Genomic DNA, 26,532 nt, shown 5'->3' with positions numbered 1-26,532 from the left:
ACACGCTTCCAAGGCCCCACGCCAACCTACTGGACCTTACGTACACCATATCCTCTTATGCTTTACTGATCTGGATCTCTAGTTGGCACGTTCGCCGTCTGTCGTTACCGCAACCGCAGACCATGTTCCGGGTCCACGACGCGAAGAATGGTTACCTTCACCTTTGATGGAATACTGCCGCGGTCTAAAACATATAGTTTCTCTCCATCCCATAAGTTTGGAAGCGTACTGAATGCTTCCCTTACCCATGCCACCCATGTTGTCATTACATTTTGAAATTTTAACTAAGGTATTATTCTCCATCAAATGTCGGCATGTGTGCGGTTCGGCATTAATTTTTGAGAAAAGAGCTTCCAATAGCTTCATTTTCTACCACTTCTGAGTATGCCTGCAAAGCAGTCTAACATAAGAGGAGGATTGTCGCCTGAATGCAATATTACGACTCTGACAGAAGCCAGCTTGAGATCGCGACAGCTATTGCCCGGTCGACAGGTAAGGGGTAAGGAAGCAGGCAAGCTTATCGGTTTTGCAGTTGCAACCTATCTGAATAAAGCTGCAGTTGGGAGTAATATATTTTCCGCCATCACTGCTTCAAAGACACTGTTGTGTTCCGAAGTTGATCGTGATCTTCCATTTAGCACCTTGCCTCTAAGCTAAGAGAAAAGGTTACTGTATCTCTGGTACAGCGGCTTCTACTTGGTATGTGCTAAGGGAGCGAAGCGCCCGGCGAACGTTCCGTAATGAAATGATTCAAATTATTTATTCATCTAAGAATGCCGTTGCTTGGGAAATCTGAAACATTCAATCTTCTCTGTGAAGGCCGCTCTTTGAAAGCGTTTCAGTTGCTTAGCAAGGGTAGATATGACTTGTGAATCGACCGAACCCGACTGTGGTTAGGCCCGCTTCTCATTTGAAAGTTACTATCTGTAAAAAAAAATCAATCAATGCTGCTTTAAAAGCTTCAATTAAGAAAGACTAAGTGGCCTTAAACCAACCAAAAACAAATTATGGTTTGAGAGATGACTTAAAGTTAGCTAGAGTCAGACTAAGTGATTGTTGTCCCATACGATTTACTGTTTTACCATAGCTTTGGTGAAATATGCTGTATTAAAGAATTTTAACATTGTTTACAACGATTCTTAACAAAAAAAAAGATATTTTGCTTAGCGGGCGGCTACTAAATGCGTCATGGCTCAACCATACACAACTGTATTTCAGCACTGCCCTTTCATGGATTCATAGTTCCGCTTTCACCTAAAACGACGTGTGTGCAAAACTATATATATTTATACATATCTATTATATATGTATGTATGTGCATTGCGCACGAGTGCAACTTTTCACCTCCAAACGACAACACATTCCTCCAAGGACATCCACCCTTGCTTTTTTAAATGTTCACAAATTTTTCTTGTGTTTATTGTAACTCATATGTTATTGTTTTAGCGTGTGAGTGTGTGCGCAATTGTTAATTTTTAATGAGTTCACTAACGCTAGTGCAATGAGTCCAACAAGCGGTGAAAGGAAGTAACGAGATATACTTACATATATATTTCTGTATATTTTTGGGATTTCACGCAAAGAAAATAAATATATATTTATTTCGAGAGTGCTTAAACCTTTAAGTTCAGTCATCGACTGACACGCAACGCGTACGGTTGTGCTTAAGGTGATTTCAGTGTTTCGCAGTCTTTTTTACGTAATATTCTCTCCTGTGTTGACAGAAATGTCAATAACAAATTTTTTTCCATTGCTAAGCCACGTGTGCTTCTTCTGATTGTGTATATTTCGTAAGCAATAATGCCCCTTGAGGGACCAGCTCTCTGATCTCTGAAAGAGAGAAGGGGCGAAGATAAGAGATAAATTTTCTCCGACCCGGATATGTCAGAGGGGCAAAGATGCCCTGCACCAGTGATTAACTCATTTGTTTTCTCAATAATTCCTCCCAATTATTCTCGGACCTCTAATATACTACTTTATAAAGGTCATGCAAGACTAATCGGGATGACAACTCTTCCCTCGCTGGTTATTCTCAGATAGGTCCGGTCCACTGCAGTAATGTTTTAAAGATATTTTTCTCCACAAATACCTCTGATTACACTGTATACAAATATATAAAGGGAGATCTATTTCGAGTGAAAAAAACATAGACACTTCAAATTTAGTCGGGAATGTATATTAACAATCGAAAGACCATTCTTTGGCATATACTTTTTGAAGATTACCTCTTTTAAATTTTGGTCATGGTTATATCTCAGATTGTCCATCCGTTGGGTGCAATTTCCGATGACTCGTTCGAGCATTTCATTTGGTAACTGGATCGAAACGGGATTGTCCGCATAGACTTTAGACTTTACATATCCCCACAGGAAAAAGTCTAACGGTGGAATATCACATGATCTTGGTGGCCAATGGACCGCCCCAAATCGTGAAATTATCTGCTCATCGAAGTGTTCTCTCAATAAATCCATTGATTGAAGCGATGTGTGGAAAGTGTAGCCGTTTTGTTGAAACCAAATGTCGTTGAGGTCACGAACTTTATTTTCAATCATCAAAGAGTCGATTATCATGGTGTAACAACGGCCGCCATTGACGGTAACGTTCTCACCGGCATTTGAATACCTATGAACAGATGTTTCCACAGTTCTTGTTTTTCTTCGGGTTGACCTTCGTCCCAAATGTAAACTTGCCACTTGCTTGTTTGCAAGTTTTAGGTATGTAACCCATTGAGTCAGAAATGAACTTCACCACTGTAAAAAAATGGATCAAAAATAATGAATCTCATTGGAACTTTTCAGGAGGCGATAGGGCGAAGCGATGACGTTTTGGAAGGTAGAACGGCTTCAGTTCTTGCTGTATTTTGTTCGCTTTCAAATTCAAAGCTCAACTTAAATACGCCAAGTCATTGCATACGAGCTGCGAACGGCTAATCAACTTTCCACGGACACAGCGTGCTGGACTTGGTCTATACGGCCGTATATTATCCAGTTATAAATGCTGGGCCTCAAGATGGGTGATGCTTTTGTGTATAGTACGCTGAGTTGGACAATTATGTTGACCATAAGTTGACCGAAAGGCGCGAAATACACTCTTTATTGAACGAGCATTTTCGTAATATAGATGAATGATTTGTAAACGTAGTTGTCCATGATGAAATGCCAAACAATACTGAACAAAAATAACATGACAGCTTGACACGACTCTTACGTGATCTTTCAAAAAAAGTGCTACTGAAAAGGTACATCTACTTTTATCACCTGGTTTTACTTTATAAATATCCTTAAACGCTAACCATAATAAATCTCTCTGAAGGAGTTTAGTTATCAATGGAATTAACCTTTTTACATAATTTTTCATCTTCCATCATGAACCGCATGAAATCATCTGGTTTTTTTCGCAACTTAAAGCTGATTAAAATAGCAGCTCTTCGTTTCTGTCAGTTAACCTCTCTGTTTCCCCATAAGACTCATTTTAGTCTCGTTTACCAAATAATATGCAATCCGAAAACGAATCGAAAGCTGTTTGACTTGTAATTATTATGCAATAAATCAGACTTCTGAAGTTGTCGCTGGAATTTTCTAATTGTTCAAAATGTTATAGCAGATAAAATCGCAAATTCCAGGCATTGTTGCAGAGGAAGATTAACATCATCAACCAGTCTTATTTTGTCGGTGGTTTCGGCTAATCCATGAGATTCGGCAAACTACATCAACGGTTTATAAATCTTGAATAGGAGGATGCATTTAACTCTTCCACACTGCCAAGTTTTTTAACACCCTTTCTGGAGCAAATATATCTGGATATGTCAAGTCGTTGCCGCTTAGAATTAACATGAGTTCACAAATCCCATCAGAAGCCTCTTCGAACATAAAATTACTATGTGGATATTTCCAAAAGTCTCAAACTGTCCTTGTACCTATTGACAAAAGAACAGATAGATGGGAGAAGAAGTGTGTAACAGCTGTAACGGTGACAGAAAGGTACTTATGACTGCTTGTTAATATGTCAGCGTGTAAGCATACGAGAGAGAGTGGGTGGCAGAGTAAGCGTGTGTGTGACGAAGTCCTTGAAGGCTACGTGTTATTTGAATTAAATTAATTAAACTTCTTGAATGGCGTCACTTGGCATACACGTGCTTATTACAAGCCCATATACACATACACATATACAAGTATACGCACACACGTGCATGTTAATGCGACTTTAAATAGTCGTTAATTTGTTAGTTTAAATGAGCTCGTCTACACTTACAAATTACATAAAAATTAATTTCAGTGCCTCTGTATACATATGTGTGCGTATGTGATTTTTTATTTACTTGGGTGCGCGTGTTTGCATTCCACACTTAAGAGCGCATTAACGCGCGTGCTCGCCATGTTCTATGCGCTTTTCGCGTTTAACCATGAGTGCAATTTTTTCTGCTTTATAAGTTTGGTTGTGTGTGCTTAATTTGTAAGGGATTTTTTATACCCCGAATCAATTATATTAATTTTTTGTAATTTTTTGAAGCTTTAACATTCAAAAGAGAACTTCGGAGTGTCCAAAAATCATATGAAAAACTGAACAAAATGAGGAGCTGAGTCGATGAATCCATATCCATCTATATGCTTGTCTATCAGTATATTCGTGAAATAGTTCCTCAGTTTCTGAAATATTGGTTTGATTATAGCTGTCATACAAACTGACCGATAGAAGTCAAGTTCAATGTATGAAATATTTTTTTATCTTACGAGATATCTTCAACAAATTCGGCACGCATTACTGTCTAAGATAACATTACAATTTCCGAATAATTTTTGTAGATCGGTCGACAATAGCTTATAGCTGCCACACAAACAGATCGATGAAAACCAGCTCTTGTATGCATTTTTGTTTTTTTTTTTTTATTTGTCGAGATATTTCCACGAAATTTTTCACAAATTATTTTTTAAGATAGCGCCATAATGTCGAGAGAAATTGTTCCGATCGGAATACAATATATGTAATATGTGACCTGGTCTACGAAAAGGGAGCTAACGTGCGAAAACTAGTTTTCTGGGAAACAGCTGTTAAAAATAAACAACTCGTTTCGTCAGTTTCYCGTTATCTCATTAATTGTTCTCCTTTCCAGAGGCTTCAAGGACGTCTAGTAAGTATTGTTTTTGGTCGGAATATTATTATAGTTCATAGTGTAAGTTGCTAGTGTGGAACATTTAAAGAAGTAACACTGAAGAAGTGATTTTTACTCTAATACCGCGCAGCTGCTGTTGTCTTGTTTTCATTCGTCTCTCTTTCCGGATGTTCTGTTATAGGGAACTTTCAAACAAGTTATGACTTTTTGGATTCTATCACATGAAAAAGCATCTCATCTTCCATCCGAATCAACTAAAAAGTGAAAATTGATTTTTGACACCTAAGCCCCCTTTCCGTAGACCAGGTCACATATAGCTGCCGTACGAACGGGCCGGTCAATATCAAGATGAAGTTCTTTTATACCCTTTAATTCCATAATAAATACCTGTGAAGGGTATAATTGTTGGGTGCAGCTGAGGTTAACGTTTTTATTGTTATTGTTATTTTTTCCTTCAAAAAGTTCCGCGCATTGTTCGTGATTTCTTTTTGTGAGCAACTGATTTTAGCTGGTTTAATTTAATTTCAACTTCAGCGCTTATACCGTTATGGAATTCTATCACACACTTATATACATCTGTATAAAAGAATATGTAATTAAAATGTGTGTGTGTATCCATACTCATCAAAAAGTAGACAGCAGAGTTAACAAAATATCCGCGCCACCGCAAGCAGCTTGATTAAAATGTTGAACATCTCACTTATTCGTGTTGACTCATCATGGAATTTCTCTATACATACTATATATATGTGAGTGTGTGTGTATTATTATCATACATATGCAGTTAAGCGTGGAAGTGTGTAGATTTACGGTAATTAAATTCGCCACTTGCGAACTGTTTAGGTGTTGTGCATTTTATATGCGGGGCGGGAGTGCAATGGGAACATTTAATTCATTTAATCGCTAGCACTTGGCTCGATTGCATGAATGTAATGGCAAATTTCCGCGGTTATTGAGGGGAGAAATCCACTTGGCGGGCCGCTATATGCACACGTATTTGTGTCGTTTTTCTGTCACTTTTTTCATGCCACGGCGTGGAATGTTGCATGAAAACTCATTAATTTGGTTTTGTGTTTGGTAATTGAAGCCACTCTAGCCTCGTGAGATCCATTGAATATCTTCGTACTAAATTGTTAAAGACTTTAATAATGAATGCATCACGTAGGTTAAATACTTCAAAGCAATTTCTGCAAATAAGAGATGTTGAACTGGCAATTTAAATGTTTTATTTTTTCAAATTATTTGTTAGTTAACACATATAACATTCGAACAAGAAGCTTACGAATAGATCTGCATTTTTCTTGTGAATAAATCGTATCAGTTCTTCCAGGAGTACTGGTAGGCAAGGTTAGGACACTTTATGTTAAGTTAAGTTAAGTATTAAGGTTGATCCGAAAGAAGTGGATTAGACTAAGACTGTTCTAGATGTGCTCCCATAAAGTTGCTTAGAAGCAAAATCATTTTGACAGTTTAAACCAAGGCTAAAAAAGGTTCTTCCCTGCAGTGAATCTGGTCTTCTCCGCTGATGAAACCGCAAAATATCTGCTAGATTATATTTTTCGCACAAAGACATTCCGTTGAAAAAACATAATCAAATTGTGTTTAAAATAAACTGATATAGCTGATTGATCTGATGGCACTGGGTAGCTAAATTTTGGAAGCATTACCTCCTGTTGATTTAATATTAAAGTTTTTTTTAAAGGAATATTCCTTTGTAGTACTTAAAAATTAAAATGTCTCATGGATCAAAGCAGTGTGCTCATTCTGTCGCTCAATTGGTTGAGTTCTTCTTCTTCTTTATCGGTGTGGTGTACCGCTTAAATGATTAGAGCCGGGTTTACAACAGCGCTCTAGTCGTTCTTCCTTTTTGCTGTTTGGCGCCAATTGGAGATTAGAAGTGTAGCCAGTTTCTTCTTCACTTGGTCTTTCCACTAGCATGGAGGTCCTCCTCTACTTTTCCCGGTGGTTACTTTGTCGAATACTTTCAGAGATGGAGGGTTTTTATATATGTTTCCGGACGACATGACCTAGCCAGCGTAGCCGCTGTCTCTTGATTCGCTGAACTATGTAAATGTCGGCGTATATCTCGTATAGCTCATCGTTCCATCGAATGCGATATTCGCCGTGGCTAACGCGCAAAGGACCATAAATCTTTCGCAGAACTTTTCTCTCGAAAACTCGCAACGTCGACTCATCAGTTGTTTTCGTCGTCCAAGCCTCTGCACCATGTAGCAGGACGGGAATTATGAGTGACTTATAGAGTTTGGTTTTTGTTTGTCGAGAGAGGACTTTGCTTCTCAATTGCCTACTCAGTCCGAAGTAGCACCTGTTGGCAAGAGTTATACTGCGTTAGATTCCTAGGCTGACATTGTTGGTGGTGTTTACGCTGGTTCTAAGATAGACGAAATTATCTACAACTGCAAAGCTATGACTGTCAACAGTGGCGTGAGTGCCAAGTCGCGAGTGCGACGACTGTTTGTTTGATAACAGGAGATATTTCGTCTTGATCTCGTTCACCGTCAGACCCATTTGTGTTGCTTCCTTGTCCAGTCTGGAGAAAGCAGAACTAACGGCGCGGGTGTTGAGACCGATGATATTAGATTTAGAGTTAGATTTTAATAACATCGTTGGGATGGCTAAGAGTATGAACCTACATATATGTTTTTTAAAAAAGCGAGATATTGAAAATGCCATTTGAATAACGGAATAATAACGAAGAAGGTTAAGAGATAATTACATATTTTTCTTTCAAACTACTTCCATAATTGAAATCCGGTATCAAAATCCTTTAGTCTCTATGACAATATGACTTTTTTTGAGGATAAGAAGCTTTCTACATCTTGCGCACATCCAAAAGAACATTGAGAATGTCCTAAGACTGGCTATTAAATAAAGCTAAGCTCAAGAAATTATAACCGTCCATGTTTCTAGTGAGTGGAGTTCCAATTTGTTTCTAATATAGTGGTTGTGGGGCGACAATGCCGTTTCTTGCAAGGTCATCAACATCACAGTTTCCTACAACAACGATCGATCCAATCTGGAGCTCTTGATTCGGGGCAGTATATCAGCTTTCCCAAAATGAAGATCTGCTTCTTCTAATATAAAAACGTGATAAGGAAACATACAATTACGTTATTAATGAGTGGGGTCTCCATGCAAAAGACTCACAAATCAACTGTACCCTAACCTTTAATTAATTATTTTTTAACTTTCAGTACACCTATTTCAAGGTCTTCCTTAGAAGTATAAGCGCTGTGATAGGCAACTTGCTCGGGTTGTAGTAATATTGATAATTGAAAATAGAGTCGAAAATTTCAGGTATTTCAGCATAGCAATACCTATAGGAATTTATGTTTTCTGTCGGCTATAACAACGAACGCTGTTCGCAAAATGGTATACAGTAATATAGCCCGTGAGCCGTTCGCGATTTGAATATTAAATTCTAAAATGTGTTCCACCGTATATTGACTTCGTAAGCATTATATGACCTGTTATAGCTTTAAAGAGTCATTAGACTGTTTTTAGGAACCCAATAGCACTTTTACTGCCGTATGAAAGGATCTCTTGTAACGGCTCCCTGAAGCTACATTTTCGGCAAAGTATGTAAACCAACTCAATGCCATGGTCCGCTTTGTCGATTTACTAGGGTCCTGTTGAGCAAAAGCTAGGAATTAGTGGCGTAGAAAAAGTCTAAGCTTTTTGTGACTTCCGTGATTAATATCATAACGATCGGCCTGTTTACCTAGCTGCATCGAACCATTCCATTGATCAACTCTTTTGTTCGCATAAATATTTATGTACGTATATATATATATRTGTATTTCGTTAGCGTGGCTTCGGAAAAAGCCTGATGTCAATTATAATATCTGACTGATTAAGATGTTGCTATAATAGAAAAAGCCCTTGATTTCTAGCATCTTGGTCTAATTTATATTGGCCGATTTTCGAAAAGAGGCCGTGACTTGAACTCTGAGTACTACAAAGAAAGTGCTATTCTCCAAACTGTTTCCAAGCTTTCTCCAAAACTTTCGACCCCCTTTAGTACACCAATATAAAGGCAGACAGAGCCCCTTTAGTTATAGTCATATACATATRTATATTATTGTAGTATTATTATTATAGTATTATTATAGTAGTATTAGTTTGGTTACCACTGATTTAATTGAAATGACAATACAATAAGAGGCATCCTTCACGACAATAATAGTAAAAATGTTTATTTTCGCGACCAATTTTTCATTTTCCATTTTTAAATATACGCTTAAAAAATCAGTCGTCACGTGCTCAGAAGGCTAAAAAAATTCGAAGCATTATTATGTCGTCTGTGAAGAAAAGTACACAACTTCGAAGAAATTACTAAGCGACATATATTAAAAAACTTGCTAGACAAACAACAACAGTAACAAAAATTGATTTGCTGCCTATATGGAAAATTTAATTGAAAAACTTTTCTTTCGCTACTTTTCTTGAATATTTGCAATTGTTGCTTGAAAGCAAGCATCAGCCAAATACAATGGTAAGGTGTGCAGCATGTGTGTGTGTGTGTGTGTTATTTTATTTTGTATGCAGAGTCACCTGATATATGCACATATACTCATATATGTATATATTATCACATGTAACTTTATCTCTCTGGTTTCTTAACAAGCCACAGCACGAAGGGTTTGCTAATCGCTTGTTTTGTGTTTACACCAGCATGCAGAGGAATTTGTGGAATTTTTAAAATTGCTAGGCATGCAGCAAAGTGCCCAATAAAAATCATAATCGTCCAATTAGAATTTGCGTATAAAGCACGACGCTTTGGCTTCGGCTTGTGGCTTTGTGTGCTTGCGCTGTTTCAGGTTCAATAAAGCTTGTTGATGCGAAATTAAAGCATTTTTGCTTGACGTTAATGTCGATAAGCTCTTTTTAACTGTGTTTGTTTGTTCAATGTTATTACTATACTTAGCTGATTATATTCATGAGGCTCATAAAATTATGAAAAATATTTGAAATAAATTTTCAAAGACGTGTGATGCGGTAACATTAAAATTTCAGACGTCTTTAATAGGTCGTTAATTTTAGCCTCTGGCTGCCGAACGACACTGGCATGGCTTGGTATATGGTAATAAAATACAAATTCTAATACAAAGTAGTAAAGCTATAGAGGAAGACTAGGTTATAGATATTAGTGTGGTAGACTAAAAAACCTCATATAGACCAATTCTGGTTCCTTGCGTTGCCAGATCGAATTCCACTTCGAAGTTCATGAGGAGAACTCAACCATGGGAATGCCTGCGCTTGACGTACTACAGACTACGACTACATTTTGTGAACTCACTAGCGATATACGGATATCTTCCAGTGTCTCATACTATGGAGCCCGGCAAATGCTTAAAGCGTAGCCTTACCAGTGCGAAGCAAGTGCACAAGAGATGCTCCATTGTTATTTTGACATTCTCTGCAATCGGTCTGTAAGCCCATTATGCAGGCGTGCGCCGCCGTTGGACTGTGAACAATTATGTTCCTACAGCCCTTTCTCTCGTATATCAGTAGGAACTTTATATATTTCTGTGCTATCATTTTGCTGTTTTGCACCAAGGTAGATCGTCCCGTTTTGATCTTTCTTGTCATAATTCTGTCCATATCGTCATAAAGAAAATTCATCGGCTTACCAACTGTTTTGGCTAACAGCCGTATTTCGCTCTTGTTAATATCGGGTGTTATTTCATTGCCCTGAACCTGTGACTTGGTCACAGTGGCAGTTAAAGAGAAGCCTCTAGTTTCTGGCGACACTCTACTTACTTTTAAATACACTTCTGGAGGAAATACGAAACGAGCATTGATTGTTGCACGGCAGTCCATGTAGATGATGACTTTTGAGTTGCCTGCTGATGCATTAGGGCTCGGCGACCTCTGATCGAAATATACTGGAGCGGTCCGGCAGCATAAAGGGTTATGCCTGACTCTTTACTGCATGGTATATCCCTGCATCAACTCCGTCATCCATTTATGAACCTTCTTTCTATGACTGTACGATGAACCTTATTTCCCTTTTGACAACTGGAATCATGTAGTCGATGCTTGCAAAACCGGCATTACCCACCGAGCTATGTCTGAAGGTTGCATATATGCATATCGATCGCTAGAAAGAGAGAGTTGTTGAAAGGAGCGTGAATGCATGCAAGAATTTTGTATGTATTTGACAGTGAAAGAACATCCATTATCTCCGAATTCAGAATTCGGCCTGTATTGAGGGCGGTGATCTTAGCACTGCTAATGGTGTGTACCGTTATTAAGATAGCATTGTCTGCATTTGTCACTATCTTGAGAGTTTTGCCCATTAAGTTCCTTTACAGTTTATTTACCACTAATGTCCAAAGCAGAGATGATAGCATTCCACCCGGCGGAGTCTCTACAAACTTCTTTGGTAATTTTAGCTTCGTTTCATACTATTCTTATTCTGTTGAAAATTAAGCGGCTTCTTATACAACCTCGCATTTTTAGAAGGCAATTCCTACGGCATCATCAAAAGTGCAAGTGTTATCACAAACTTATCACTTCTTTGACGGTTGAGTTATCCATCGAAGAGATAAATGATCTACTGAAAACAAAAATTGAGTTCAGGCGACGTTTCAGTTCACATTCGTCCATTTTCAAATAAATTGCATGGGAAAGGATCGGATTATTTGAAATTGAGGAATTGAGATATTTGAAAGTTTCAGAATTGTGTTTTTATGTTTGTTTTTATTTCTCTAATTGTCTATTAACCTATTTCAAAACATTGTCGCTTTAGGACCGACACTCCAACTTTTTAACCCGTCTGAAAATTTATTTTTCTGGAGGTCTAACTAGTAGGCATCCGTGGCGGTAAGAGCTACTATTTTGTCGTCAAATGAGGTTCCCTTTGACTTCACCTAACGACTTATCTTCTGAAAAACAACAATCGAATCACCGATAAATATTTGTGTTTTTCAATTATTTTGAAATCTACGGAAAGGTCCGCTAATCGTAATCAAAATCGCGAATCGGATCCTTCTGAAGTCTATTTAACTGTAAAATACTGCATACCAACCCAAGTTCTCCTCATATCTTTGTCACAATATGTAAATGTCTCTACTAATAGTTCTGGTGGGGTTTTGAGTAAATAATTTACTTATTTTCATAAATTTATTTATCTTTATATGACAGAATTTGATCTCAAAAAAGGTAAAAAAGGTGTTATTGACTTCATAAGTTGTAAACATGAGCGTCACTGGAAAGGTTCTTGACCTAGATTAATTTAAAATAGGTGGCTTTTCTAACTATTATAGAAGATTTAATTCTGGGCATAACTTGCATCGATCAAAGCCGGGGAAGTAACAACTGACGTTGGTGTGTAGCTTATTTGTAATACATACATACATGGTTTAAGAGTTCCTCATATTTTGGTTATAAAGCCGACTCTACTCTTCAGCCATCCGAAATATGTTTTATGTGCACTTTCTGAATAGGTTGTGGAGTTTTCTCTTACGTTTAATTGCTTAGAAAATACTTAAATTTTGTTGCGTAATCTTTATAAAATATTTTTGTATTCACATAGAGATTTGTTCCAACATTTCCTCATACATATACATTAAAACTATATTAAACTATGATTCTCCAATATCCCAATCGCTATTCCCTTAATGCATAGAATCTTAATTTAAAGACATCTAACATAAAATATTTAACAAGCTGGCCACTCAAGGCGCTTGCAAATCCATATATATGCCTTCTCATATTTGCCCGAAATCTTTACCTATTACAATCTTCAGTCTTAAATGTACACCCATCCAAATCCATATCTAATGATAACGTGTTGTCATATATAGCCACATAAATATGTACGTTTCGGCAATGCGAGCATTTCTTCATCCACGCAAATTATGCTCATTCCTCTTGCTGAGTGATTTTGACATTTTCTTATCTGTTTTGGTAGCTCCCTTGGGTCATTCTCTACGGTTGTTTCTTGCCTCATTGAAATATGACAACAAAAATAGCCCCAAAGGTGAAATTCCAGCTGTCATTATGGGCTTTACGCTTTGCTTATCAGTGGACAATGCAGACAATATCATTGTTGTTGCGCTTGCATATGACAGTTGCTGAGAGGCTCTGTGTGGAGGTGGATTGAGGACATAAGACGAGAGATGTAGGTAAAAGAATAATGCCGATAACCAACAATCGGTTGCCATTGTGGCATACGCTGTGTATTGACACATTGTATTGTAATTCTGTTGATGTTAAGTGAAAGTGAATGGAGCCGTTTTGAAATGTCATCAACAATTCGGAAATCTGAATGCATATTTAAAGTATTTAAAAAATTCATTTATGCATGTAAGCATTTTAAATGGAGATGGCAAGACAAGTTGAAATTAGACTTTCAATGAGCGAAAGTGAAAGTGAATGGGAGAAGTTGTTACAAACGAGGTGAAATTATGCTTTTGTGAATAAAAATAAATATGAGTATAGGTAAGAAGTTGAATGCGAGTACAATATGAATATGAATATGAGTATGAGTATGAGTATGCCAAAGTTGAGCAAAAAGAGCCTGCATGTCTTTAAATTTTTCTTTTTACAGTTGCCTCTTTTATATAATCCAATTTAAAAAAATATAATAATTTAATACCCGACCTGTTATATTTTATACAAATGTCATGCATTTTAAAATTATTTCGATGAAAATAATTTTGAGAGCTGCCACAATGTTACAAAATTAAAAATTTTCTTGCTAACCTAAATATTGGTTAGTCGAAAAAGTCTTTTCGTCTTTCCAATCAAATTTCAACTTATTTTTTTTATATATGTGTCAATGTATTATAAACATGTGCCATTTTGGTCGACCACTTTTTGACATATTTCCCGCTAGAGACCTAGTAATCCATAAGTGTAAAACCTTAATCAGTGCAAATCGAAATTTCCAAATTTCCAGAACGGAGGAGTGCGAACCATGGTTGCGCTATACGAATGATGCAGCATCGTCTCTGTAATCATCACAAATTTCATCGGTGTCATTCTTTCCTTTTTATATAAAAATTTCAAAATAAAGCGAATTATTTCATTAGTTTCACATAATTTTAACAGCTATAACTTTTTTCAGCTTTCACAAATTTAATATTATATATATATTTTTTTTGTTAAATGAAGCTTAAAATATCTTTTGTATAACACAATATGATTGGTAGCACTGCAGATATACGACTGCAACGAAATTTATTGACAAAATACGAAAATACTTTTTCGACTACTGATAAATATTTTGCCAGCAAAAAATGTTTTCAAACCATACTGAAATCATTGATCTTTCTCCGCTTGTTAAGAACTGTGGCAACAATTTTAATTATATCTGAACTCATTTATGCACGTATGCAAAGTTACATACCGGAGCACGTCACACGCACACGACTTCAAGCAAAATGATGGCAACAAAAAGTGACAACCAAATATTTTCATTGGCAATTTCACAGCATGACAATTTGTTTGCGAATGCCATTTTCATTTTAAATAACAAGTGCATATAAAAGCATTGCAAGTTACCGGAGAGAAGATACTCGGCGATGAAATGCGGTAAGAAAGAGTAAACTTGTAAAAACTCGCACGAACAACGAATGTGGAGAAGCAGTTAATATGAAAGTGGGAGAACTGCTCGATAAAGCAGTGACTTTAGTTTGTGCTTAAAATATAATTTCTTAATTGAAATTATATTAAGAAAGAAATGTGAGAAAGCAGTCAAAATGGTGTACTTACCAAGGCCTTCATACACATTTCTGAGAATAAATTTGCGCATCCACAAGAATATTATTCTGCTCGCTCAGAATAGCTAAATTTTCAGTGGCTTTGTTATTTTATGTAAACTGATTCCAGACAGACAAATAATATAAAGTGTGATGAAAGGAAGTGGGATCTTTAATCCGAGGCTGCTTATCCAGAAGCATAACTATACCCCATTACACCCTACCTTGAAATTCAACCCAAAGTCATTCTTGCCAACAGGTGCTAGTTTTGACTGAGTAGGCAATTGAAAAGCAAAGTACTCAAAAAAAAAACTCAATAACGATTTTTTTCGATTTTTTCGCACAGAAGTGTATATAACTGCTTAACGATGGTTATGTGATTGCTGAGCACAGTATTGTTTGAGCTCAGATCAAAGATGGGCAACGGTTAAAATGCAAGTTAGGCGACTGAAAATGTGAATTGTGTTTATGTTCCATATCCTGAAAAGCACAATTCGCACTGTCACGAACTGAATTTCCAGCTGCGGAGCTCTGCTGAGTCCAAAGGAAATCATACCATTTCTGAAGTGGATGATTATTGGAGATAGAAAATGAGTCTCTTATGATAATACAAAGTTTGCTTTTCTTGTATGTTTGATGGAATTAACAAGAAATTGTCTGCTACTCTCATATGGCTACATTATTAGTTTCACCTTTAAACCTTTGTTGTCAAGAATTGAACAATCTGAAGGAAACAATTGTACAAAAAAGGTTAGCTGAGACCAATAAATGAAGCTACGTGTTCTTTTATGACAACGCCAGGCCTCAAATTACAGTAGAAGCTCCAGTGGCTTGGCTGTGAAGTTCTTATGCATTTAACTTATAGTTCGGACAAAGTGAACACTATAAGCTCTTCTCAATGGTGAAAGATTTTCCTCGTGAAAACTCATCTCACAAAGTGAGGACAAAGTGAACACAACAGAAGCTTGTGAAAATCGGTAGTCTTATGATTTTGCCAATAGAGACAAAAGCTCTTTTTAGAGCATCATAATGAAATTTTACTACATAATACGATCAATTCAATGCAAAATTTTATTTTTTTTTGTTAATTTTAACAAAAATTAACCGTTTTTCAAACCACAGATTTCCAAAGCACCCTAAATCGCCGAACTACCCTTGTTAATAAGTAAATTGGCCATATAATAAAGGAAACAGCAAATTGACCAACAACTAGCGGCCACTCGATTGTGCCGCCGACACGGACGAAGCAACCAGCTCGTTTGTGAGTAAATCAGCAGAAGTTGGCAGCGAATGGCGAGCGTAAGAAAAATGTCAGTTCAATTCGTATGGCGTTGAGCGTTAACACGACAACAGCAACAACAATTGTCAGTGTAAGAACAAACAACAGAGGCAAGGTGTGCTCACACATTATCCAAAAAGAAAAAAAACAAAAAAAACAAAAAAAGGGAATATAAAAAAATAAAGTTAAAAAAAAAGAAAATAAAAAAATAAATTTACCATAACGGAAGCCAGCTACAAAAGCAGCGGCAAAGGAGTGCAACCACGACACCATTTATGAACATTGCAATAGCCACGGAGAAGGCAGCAGCAAAAGCAGCACCATCAGTGCCGGCAGCGATGGGTGAGGGAGGGGAGCTTGTGCTTTTGGCAGCGCCATGAGTAAACACACCAACAATAAAAGCAATCGCCAAGTACAAGAATGTCGACAATAATGTGAACAGCAGCAGCGGCCAACACCAACAATGGAACGGCAAGTGTGCGGCAAGTGTGGCTGCAACAACACCACCAACAGGCAGTTGCAAGCTGTACGACAGCCGTGTTGCAACAACGACTGCTGCGATGGCTACGACGTTGACGCACTTGGCATGTCCACATAATTAATACCGGGAATTGTTGACAACAACACAATCGAGGCCGACAGGCAGGCATATGCGCAGCAGGCACACACACACACACCAACACATACATACACACCTCGGTATTGTAAAAACAGTTGAGTGAAGATATTTATACACACATACACTTAACTACATACACACACACACACATTTGCATAAGTGCATAAGTGCGCATGTGAGCGCGTTCCAGCAGCGGCCAGCTATGCACTTGGTCAGTGCAAGTCGGTGTGCTTGCATGTGTATATTGTTGCAACGGTGCGCAGGTGCGTCGCTGTCATGGTGTGGCATGCCAAAAACACTTTTGCCACTTAATTTCTGCAACGGTTACATAACGCAAACAAACCAAGCCCATTGAGTCCGTTTGACATTGCCGTCATTTCTTGTTGTTGTTGCCGTTTTTGTGTTGTTGCTGTTGTTGCACTCATTACAGTTGCGCATGTTGTGCGTCGACTTGCAAAATTATTGATTAATTTTTTGTGCAATCATATTAATGAGTAAATGTGGCAGCATCGAAGGCAATGTTGTGTTTTCCCAGGAACATGTGCGCAATTAATTTTACTTTCTCGCTCGAAGTTACCCAAATGCTTTTGGGTTATGATTTTATTTGAAGAGTGTTCGCAACCATATGACTTATTTGGTAGTTCGTGGAATTATCAATTTTGTTATGAGAAATTTAAAGAGATGATTGTAAGAGTAAAGTGAAATAGAAAGAGGAAATAGAAAATAGTTCACATCACCTCTGAGACTTGCTGTTATCTCCGTAGACACATAGAGCTTATTTTGCTTTTGACCAAGGTTTTCCATAAGACCTTCTACCTTTTGCAACATTGAATTTGGGTTACAGAACTGTCTGTAGAATTCATAAGCGAAACTTGGAATCACTAAGGCTTCCTCCGAGGTAATACGCTATCTTCGGCAGGGTTCAACTGAACTTTTACCTGCACTTGGCTGGGTATATATGGAGAAACTAACCGGTAGAAAAGACACAAGATAAAGTTTTTTTCGCTTTGACCGCAGCATGGTCACACTTTATTGTCGTGTCAACATTCTCTCAGAAATTAACGTTTCTAAAATGTTCTCATCTATGCCATAATTTGGACAGTAGAAAAAGAAGAAATTTCTACTTCATCATTACCATATTTATGCAGGTACTCCCTAAAAAAACCAAGACCACTTAGTAACTCCGTCGGGTAAAAATCAACGTCGCCTTGCTTTATACTAACGCAGGTTTCAACATTTTTAATCAACCGTGGGTCCATCGTCTTTTGGGCGCTGAATTCCACAGAGATTGCCATTGTTTTCGACTTTGCTGTCTTTTATCCTCGCGCTTTATAGATGGGTCCTGCTTTTATTTTATTTTAATTTTTTTTCATATTCTCTCTTTAACGCAAGAGCCATTATTTTAGGTAACATTATGCCTGAAATCACTTCTGCTGCTTCGTGAGACACCGTGCGGAAAGCGCTGGCAACTTTAAGTACACTTAACCGAAATAGGCATCTAACTATTTTTATACTCTCGCAACAAAGTTGCTAAAGAGAGTATTATAGTCTTGTTCACATAACTGTTGTTTGTAAGTCCTAAAACTAAAAGAGTCAGATATAGGGTTATATATACCAAAATGATCAGGGTGACGAGTAGAGTAAAATCCGGATGTCTGCCTGTCCGTCCGTCCGTCTGTCAGTCTGTCCGTCCGTCCGTGCAAGCTGTAACTTGAGTAAAAATTGAGGTATCATGATGAAACTTGGTACACGTATTTCGTGGCTCCATAAGAAAGTTAAGTTCGAAGATGGGCAAAATCGGCTCACTGCCACGCCCACAAAATGGCGGAAACCGAAAACCTATAAAGTGTCATAACTAAGCCATAAAATAAGATATTAAAATGAAATTTGGCTCAAAGGATCGCATTACGGAAGAGCATATTTGGACGTAATTTTTTTGGAAAAGTGGGCGTGGCCCCGGCCCCTACTAACTTTTTTGTACATATATCGAACACTACTATAGCCATGTCAACTAAACTGTACAGAGTCGTTTCCTTTAGGCATTTCCATATACAGTTAAAAAATGGAGGAAATCGGATAATAACCACGCCCAAGTCCCATACAAAGGTTATGTTGAAAATCACTAAAAGTGCGTTAACCAACTAACAAAAAACGTCAGAAACACTAAATTTGTTTTTTTTTTTTTTTCTATAAATTAAATGTCAGAAGGAAGCTGCATCCAGGCTTTTTTTAAAAATTGAAAGTGGGCGTGGCGTCTCTTAGCTCTTCCTTACTTGTTACATATGTTTTTTGCTTTAGCTATACAGGCGCTGCTTACATAATTATTGACTGTGTCATTTTAGCCAATAATAGTCTTCGACTCTGTCTTGTCCCGGCTGCGTTAGCCTCTATTCGGGTGCGTTAACTTCCGCCACTTTTCCTTTCTTAACATATTCTTTGTAGTACATTCGCGTTCGAAAAGTAGCCATTTATGATACGCAGGAGGTATGATACACAGGATAGAGTATGGATGGCTGTATGTGCACTACATAGTTTGACGAAAGAGTTTTTAAGTAGTGTTTGGAGTTTGGAGAAAGTTTCGGGTTTCGTTGATGGAGTTTACGATACATTGAATTAACCTAAAACTCAAAAGGAATAATATAACGCTACAAGGAGTAATATGGACCACTGTTTGATTGACAGACATACAAGTGCAATCGGAACACAACAAAACTACTGCTGCAGAAACTGTCAGGTTCAAACCCCTGAGTGGAGACAAAAACAAGAAAAAACGTAAACTTCGGCTGCATCGAAGCTTATATACACTTCACAGTTGCATTTCTTTTAGTAACTATGTGTTCAGTTTATATTCAAGCTACAAATATGCTATAGTAATCCGATCTGAATATTTTTTTCGGAGTAATCCATCTCAAATTTCGTGAAAATACCACGTAAAATGCGAAAGTTTTCCTTACAAGAACTTTTTTCCGATCGTTCAGTTTGTATGTCAGCTATATGCTATAGTAAGCCAATCTGAACATTGCATTGTTGTCTTAGAAAGTAATCTATATCAAATTTTGTGAATATATCTTGTCAAATACAAAAGTTTTCCTTACAAAAACTTTTAACTTTTATATAAAAACTTATACAGAAATATATAAAAATCACTAGACACCCAGAAGCCGATTTTGAATGCGATAAAGCGATAATGCGTTTATTTTGAAATAGGCGTAAATGTAGTTTTATTTGTCTCTTCGTATTTTGTCATATCTTTTTTCGAAAAATCAACTCGTACTCGTAATAAATTTTTTGCGACGAATTCTATTAAAGATCTCTATATATGCTGATCTGGTGTTGATATATATGATACTTTCCCGTTGAATTAATTATAATTTTGATGTTACGGCATCATTTTATATTCGAAGAATGACTTTTGAATTTTTAAGAAAGTTTTTTATTAGTTCGCTTAGCGCACAGTGACATCTCCTCAGTTTAGGTCTTCATGAGATTCAAAGAAGAGTGGAAGAACCACTGCCGCGCTGTTGTAAACTCGGCTATAACCGCTAAGGTGTTTACGTTAATAAAGAAAAAGAAGAAATGCAAACACTTCTACTTCCACTGAATTCAATTACTAAATTTGCGAGGGTAACAAATTTGTTCTGTTTACGACTTTTCATTGGCTTAAGATCTTCTCATTTCTCTGTATGAAAATTTAATGGTATTCGACTATTTCGAAGCCAAGTTTACCTTTTGGGTTTGACTTTAAGTTGAGTAAACTAACTCTTAATTATTTTATTAGATATCTTATTTTGTCTTCTTGTAGGCGAAAATTCTAACTACTTCTACTTTACTTTGAAGCTTTTTGAGTTGTGCTATAGAGAGTGTGAAAAGGAAGTCGAAGTAATTCGAAAGTCGCTAATTTTTAGTAGTTCTGTTATGTTAAGAACATAAATTGAAATTGCAGATGCCTTAGAAATTTCTATTGGAGTATGACTGAGTTGAAAGTGGTCATCTTAATCTTTCAAAAAGTGGGGTTATTATTTTGCTGAAAGCAAGCTGGAGCTGGAATTATGTAATATTATAATAACTATAAATTCTAACATATAATATAAAAAATAAATAAGTTTACATATATAAATGGTGAATATATATTTTGTTTCGATTTTGTCCCCATTTTCACTAAAAGCATGGATTGGCTATTGCTGAGCACTAAAAACTTCGCTAGTTGCCTTTCTTTTTTGCGAGGTCACTACAGTCAGTTGTACATACCAAGACAGATCCATAATACGGATTCCATATGCACTTGTTCCTGGACTGCTAGGCCATCCTAGGGTATCCAAAGTACCATGGTAGCCTTAACAGCAAAGTTAAAGAGCAAAGTGTGTTTAAGAACACTTTAGCGCTTCTCCATCGCATATTATATAGTTTTTCTATTACATAAGATTTAATTACACGCACTTTAGTGCCACCAAGCGAAGCAACATATTTGCTCTTTAACTTAAATTCATATGACTCGCTGCATATGGTATACTCTTCGGTGCTTTGTATTAATTTTTCTGTGCTTTCGTGCACAACCGCCAACAATAAATATATGCGGGCTAATTACAATTTAATGAAATTTCCTACGCAACTGCTTTCTCTGCAAATAGCTTAGTTGCAAGGACAGTAACGAGCGGCAACATACGCTTCTGAAGAGCCGCGGAAAAGCGCAGCAACAACATACGATTTAAAATAAGCGCCACAAAAATAATAGCCAAAGAAGGGGTGAAGAAGAAAAGCAGAGGCGCAAAAAGGGGAAAGGAGAACGCAAAAGAGAGAAAGGAGTGGCATGGAAGCCAGCTGACATTGTTGGTAGTGTGGGAAAACAACAACTGTGCACAATTACAAATTATTTGTATTAAAACGCTGACTTGTTGTTCGCTTTGGTTGCCATCGTATTTGCATTATGTTGAAGTTGGCATTTACACTGCAAAGCGGTTAGCTGTAAATGAAATAATAAACACTGTATAATATTGCGGCAGCCAACAACCGAGCAACCCGAGGCGAATACAAGCATTAATTAAACACCTCGACTGCGGCGTTAGATAATGAAGTTAGCGAGATTGAGCGAGAGAGAGGAAAGAAATGTTGAGAACTGTTTAATAGGCAAAAGGACGTTTGTTGTAACAGCTGTTGCAGCACAGCAAGTATTTATTGTTTTTGGCGTTTTAGCATAATTTTAAAGTATCAGATAATAAGAAAGTCTCATGTGCAATGGGATTTTAGTAAAATTACCATTATTAAAGTAAAAGCACTTAAATTCATACTTAATCACAGTTTGCAAGCATCACTTTACCCCAGTTTAGACCCACTCAGAGATCCGGGCGAACCAGGTTAAGAAAACTGCATGTTATTACTGAAGTTAAATTGATTGATGAAATCCCTTAGATGATCGAAGCTTATTTCTTGTTTCTTGAAAAGAGTTGTAAGTTTGGAGTTTTTGATATATATTACATATATATCGATATCAACGAGCTGAGTCAAATACGCATGTCTTCACACTAATCCCTCAGTTTTTAAGATAACGATTTGAAATTTTCACACGTCTTTTTCTCCTCAAAAATCTTCTCAGTGGTGAGAATCGCCGATTTAGGATCACTTTAGCATTTTGTTCATAGTAAGAGGAAGCATCGAAAGCCGGAGTGTGGAACTTTAATTCGCTAAATCAAACATACTCCCAACTCGTTCCTATCCCACGGAACCACCGAATTAAGTATTACTTCATGGCAGAGAGAAAGACTTTAAGTCTCATCTATCATACGGACCGACTGAGGGCTAATATACTCTGCAAACGTCGGACAATATAGACTAAGCTCATGATGGAATCGGCACAGATAACTTCTAAAGCCTGGAATGGATGTTCGCGATTAGTGGATTATGGGTCCACCGTCCTTTGGTTGAAATTTGCCACCGTTGCTGACACATGACCTTGCGATGCTTTTGGTTCTCTCCCTTTTTTCGTTTACAGATGGCTCTGATAGCTGTTACAATCGCGCGAATTCATCTCCCTGGATGTCAATGGGCGGCTTATTAGCTACAGCTTCAGAAGCGTCGCCTGAAATCGTTCGGAAAGCACTTGTTACTCGTATAGCAAGTGAGTTGTTCTTTCTTGCTTCCTTCAGCTTCATTAGAAATCTCTAGCTTTGGCCTATTAGTATGGAACCGAAACCAAAACAGTGCCAAACTCTTTATTGTGTCTTTATTTCAATAAAACATTTTCGTAAAAGCCTATAATAAAAAGTCGACAGGACTGTAGGAATTAGGTGCGTATATGAAGCTCGGGACAGACCTTGGACGGTTTCATCCCCTTTAATTATTCATTGAAATATTATCCACTGTTTTCGGTCTAAAGTTTATTCGTTTAGGAATCAACCTAAGTTACAGAGATAAATATAGGCGTTTCTTCGGAAAATAATAGGACTGAGTCTATGTAAACAAATTTACCAATCGTTACAATTTTTTAAAAAATGGTCTTTTTCTGGGTCGATGCAGCGTTGCCAGCACGATTTTCGAGTATTGAAGGCGTTACGGAGGCATTCTCCGGAATAGCCTTGATAGCTGAGGTGCATGCTGCTTGGGTTCCCTCTATTATCTCAAAATGCTTGCCTTTCATCGATATTTTCAGGCAACCAAAAAAAAACCGAATGGGCCTCATCTGGGGGCGGCTACGGAAAGGTTGGGATGCCGGCTATGTTCAAAGGAGGTTTGAGGTTTTATGGTGGACGATGCCTTTGATGTCAAAAAAAGACAAAGAGCATCGTTTTCACTTTGGATTTTCTCATTCTTCCGAGAAAGTCAGTCCTATTACTTTCTGGATATACCCTATATGCCGCATTTGTGAACCGAAAAATGTAAAAACAAATTTTGAAGCAGAGTTACCGCTGAGTGTGAGCAATACCTCTGCAAGGTTAAATATAAATATATTTGTTGATATCCTACTTACATTTAGCTAATTACAAAAAAAAAAAAAAAAAAAAAAAAAAAAAAAAAAAAAAAAAAAAAAAAAAAAAAAAAAAAAAAAAAAAAAAAAAAAAAAAAAAAAATACTTTCAGGAAGGTATCTTTAGAAAATAAGTGTGGGAATAATAAGGTATTTTAAATATAAAATATTTTTCTTTGGATCCTTTACAGTATCAAGCTTTTTGAAATCGGTTAATAAGGTTTTAAAATAAGTTAGGTTAGATGATGAAACAAGATTGCGGGTAATCACACTTAGGATAAATATAGTACTGAGGTAAAAACTCTTGTAATTGGATTATATTTCTCGACAAGATGCGTTGAACTTATCACAAATCTGGTTAGGTACTTTCTTTCGACCTTTGTTATTGGATGTCTAAAGTTATTAAGACGGAGGTAGTTTGGCCGTAGATCTAGGCAAGCATTTGAGGAAATGTTTTGACCTCTTAAGACTGCTTAGTTTCTAACACAACCACTTTCCGCGCTCTTCTGAAGACCAACCAACCAATAGGGAACAGAACGTGGACTGACTACGTGGACTGACTACGTGGACTGACTACTTTCTGTTCCCTATTCCCTTTCCCATTCTATAGTTTGTACATGAGCTAGAAAACTCATCAGGCTTGCTGTTGCCTGCAGTTTCACTATAGCCGAATGCCCAAAGCAGTAATGCCCAACATAGTGAGTTCCCTGTAACGCAAAAGCGGTTCCAGGGTGGTCGACGGTTCCTTCCAGAGGGTGTTATTAGTGACCTGCAAGTGGCAGATACCGTTGCTATGACGATAGCAGCGATGATGCGTAAGGCATTTTCGACCCATTTGGGTTGTGGCATTTCCTCATTAATCATAATTACTGTCACCGAGCGCAATATAAAACTGAGATATGGAAAGTCACCGGCTGAAAGAGGACGTGCTCGGGACTAATAGGCTTTTTAATGAAAGCTCCTTCCAGCAGGAAAACTCTGCAATGGTCAAGAAGCCGGAACCTCCACTAGGCGCTCACTGCAAGCTTTTGAATTACATATGGTGCTTAAAAATGTTTGACGTTATTATTTAGAATTATGTTATACTCTTTGAGCTGATGGCTTTAATTCTCTAATATTATCGAAACGTTTCTAATGCTGGTTTAAATTTTTTTTTAATTGCATTTGTTTATCTATAAGTGTCTCATTTTGCACCATTCGAACAACTGCTCTAAAAAGTTGCAAAAACACACTCGAACAACGATTTGTTAGACTTTGCAGTATTGCACCACAAACTTCGTTTTTAACATTTGCAAAAAAGAGAGTGACCCATCAACCAAAGGGCGATGAGCAGCGTGAAACTTTCGCTCATTATCGGCAGCGTCGAGCGCTGACAGGTAAATCCCGCTAGATTCTACACTTTTGTCATGACATCAAAACTTTTCTTCGATAGCATCACAGTTTTTCGCTGTTATCTGTTACAGTTCGCAGTCACACTTGACTGAAGCGAATATTTTTTGACACTTTTGCGTGATTTATGTCACTTTAAGCTGCCAACAAGTGAGTTACATGGCTTCGGATGCAGCAAACTTTGCAAGAGTCAACAACAACAACAACAAAAATTGCAAGCACATTTGCTAAACTTACATTAATATCTTGAGATTTTTATAGCGCTCTTTTTCGCTAACGCCTCGCCTTCTCACTCGTCAAATGCAGTGTCATGTCGTATACGTAACTTAAAGTGCACTCACATCGCACACTCACACAGGCACACACACATACTGCTGTGCATTATAATGGAAAGATGCGCAACCGTTACAGCGTTTCACAGCCATTCATAGTTTGCTGAGCACGAAAGTAAGCAGCAAAGCAAAATAATTGTATTTGCGTGAAAATTGAATTGTGCGAGAATTCCAAAGTGCAGCAGAGAGTGAATGATACAAAACTGTGTGAGCTACCAGCTTAAATAAAGGTAACGTTTGTAACAAGTCTCTTGCAATTTTCCGTGAAAATACAAAATATTTAGCAACAAAATAAAAGCAAAAACAAAAATAGGTAATATAAAAATAATAAATATCCGTATATCAGTAAAAATTGAGTAAACCGAGGGCCTTTTCAAAATTCGAAACGTTTCAGTAATAGAAATTTGATTCTGCACACAAAATTTAATGGATCGCAGCCGATCCTGATTGAGAGCAGCTCGGCAGAAGCCACCTTACTTTTATGCAAGTCTATGTAAATAACTTTTAATGTAGACATCGGCTTCTTTTCGGCGTTTACTTGAATCTCCAGATTTATGCCTCTTAACGCTGTAACATGACTTCTAAGTTCTCACTTTAGATCGTTTTTGACATCTCGCTCCTTGTGTACCTTTCGTACAAAATGTCCTTGGCCTACTTGTTTGTTTGGACGATATAGTTCTAGTTGTCATCCACCTCAGTGGATTTGGTGACCTTCAGCAACCTTCCACTTTTCGTCGGTACATAACGGTTTTTCACCAAAGAGGTTGCTGTAGTCTTACCGTGAAAGGTATGAGTATATTCACTTTCCGAATGGTCGGGATACGGCTTTATCTCGCAGACGGTCCCTCCTACAGTCCTTGAAGCTTCAGCTCCACTTCCTTTACAGATAGAAGCGAAGGGTGGTTCATATGTTTGAAGATTTTGCATCCATGTAGCCAGCTCACACATCAAGAGTTGGCAGCAGCGTGCCCGGTTCTCCTTCCATTTTTGTGAAGAATGCTTCTTACAGCTTTACTCCTACTGTCTGCCACTACTCCTGTGAAGTAATTAAAACCCGTCCTTTGAGATTAAACAGACGATACTTCGGGTCATCAGTATAGCACAATGATTTTTTT

The sequence above is a fragment of the Bactrocera latifrons genome, unplaced genomic scaffold, assembly GCF_001853355.1.
Source record: "Bactrocera latifrons isolate USDA-ARS-PBARC rearing strain unplaced genomic scaffold, ASM185335v1 scaffold_15, whole genome shotgun sequence".
NCBI classification, from domain to species: domain Eukaryota; kingdom Metazoa; phylum Arthropoda; class Insecta; order Diptera; family Tephritidae; genus Bactrocera; species Bactrocera latifrons.
The sequence above is the reverse complement of the archived record's forward strand: the minus strand, read 5'-3'. Positions refer to the sequence as shown.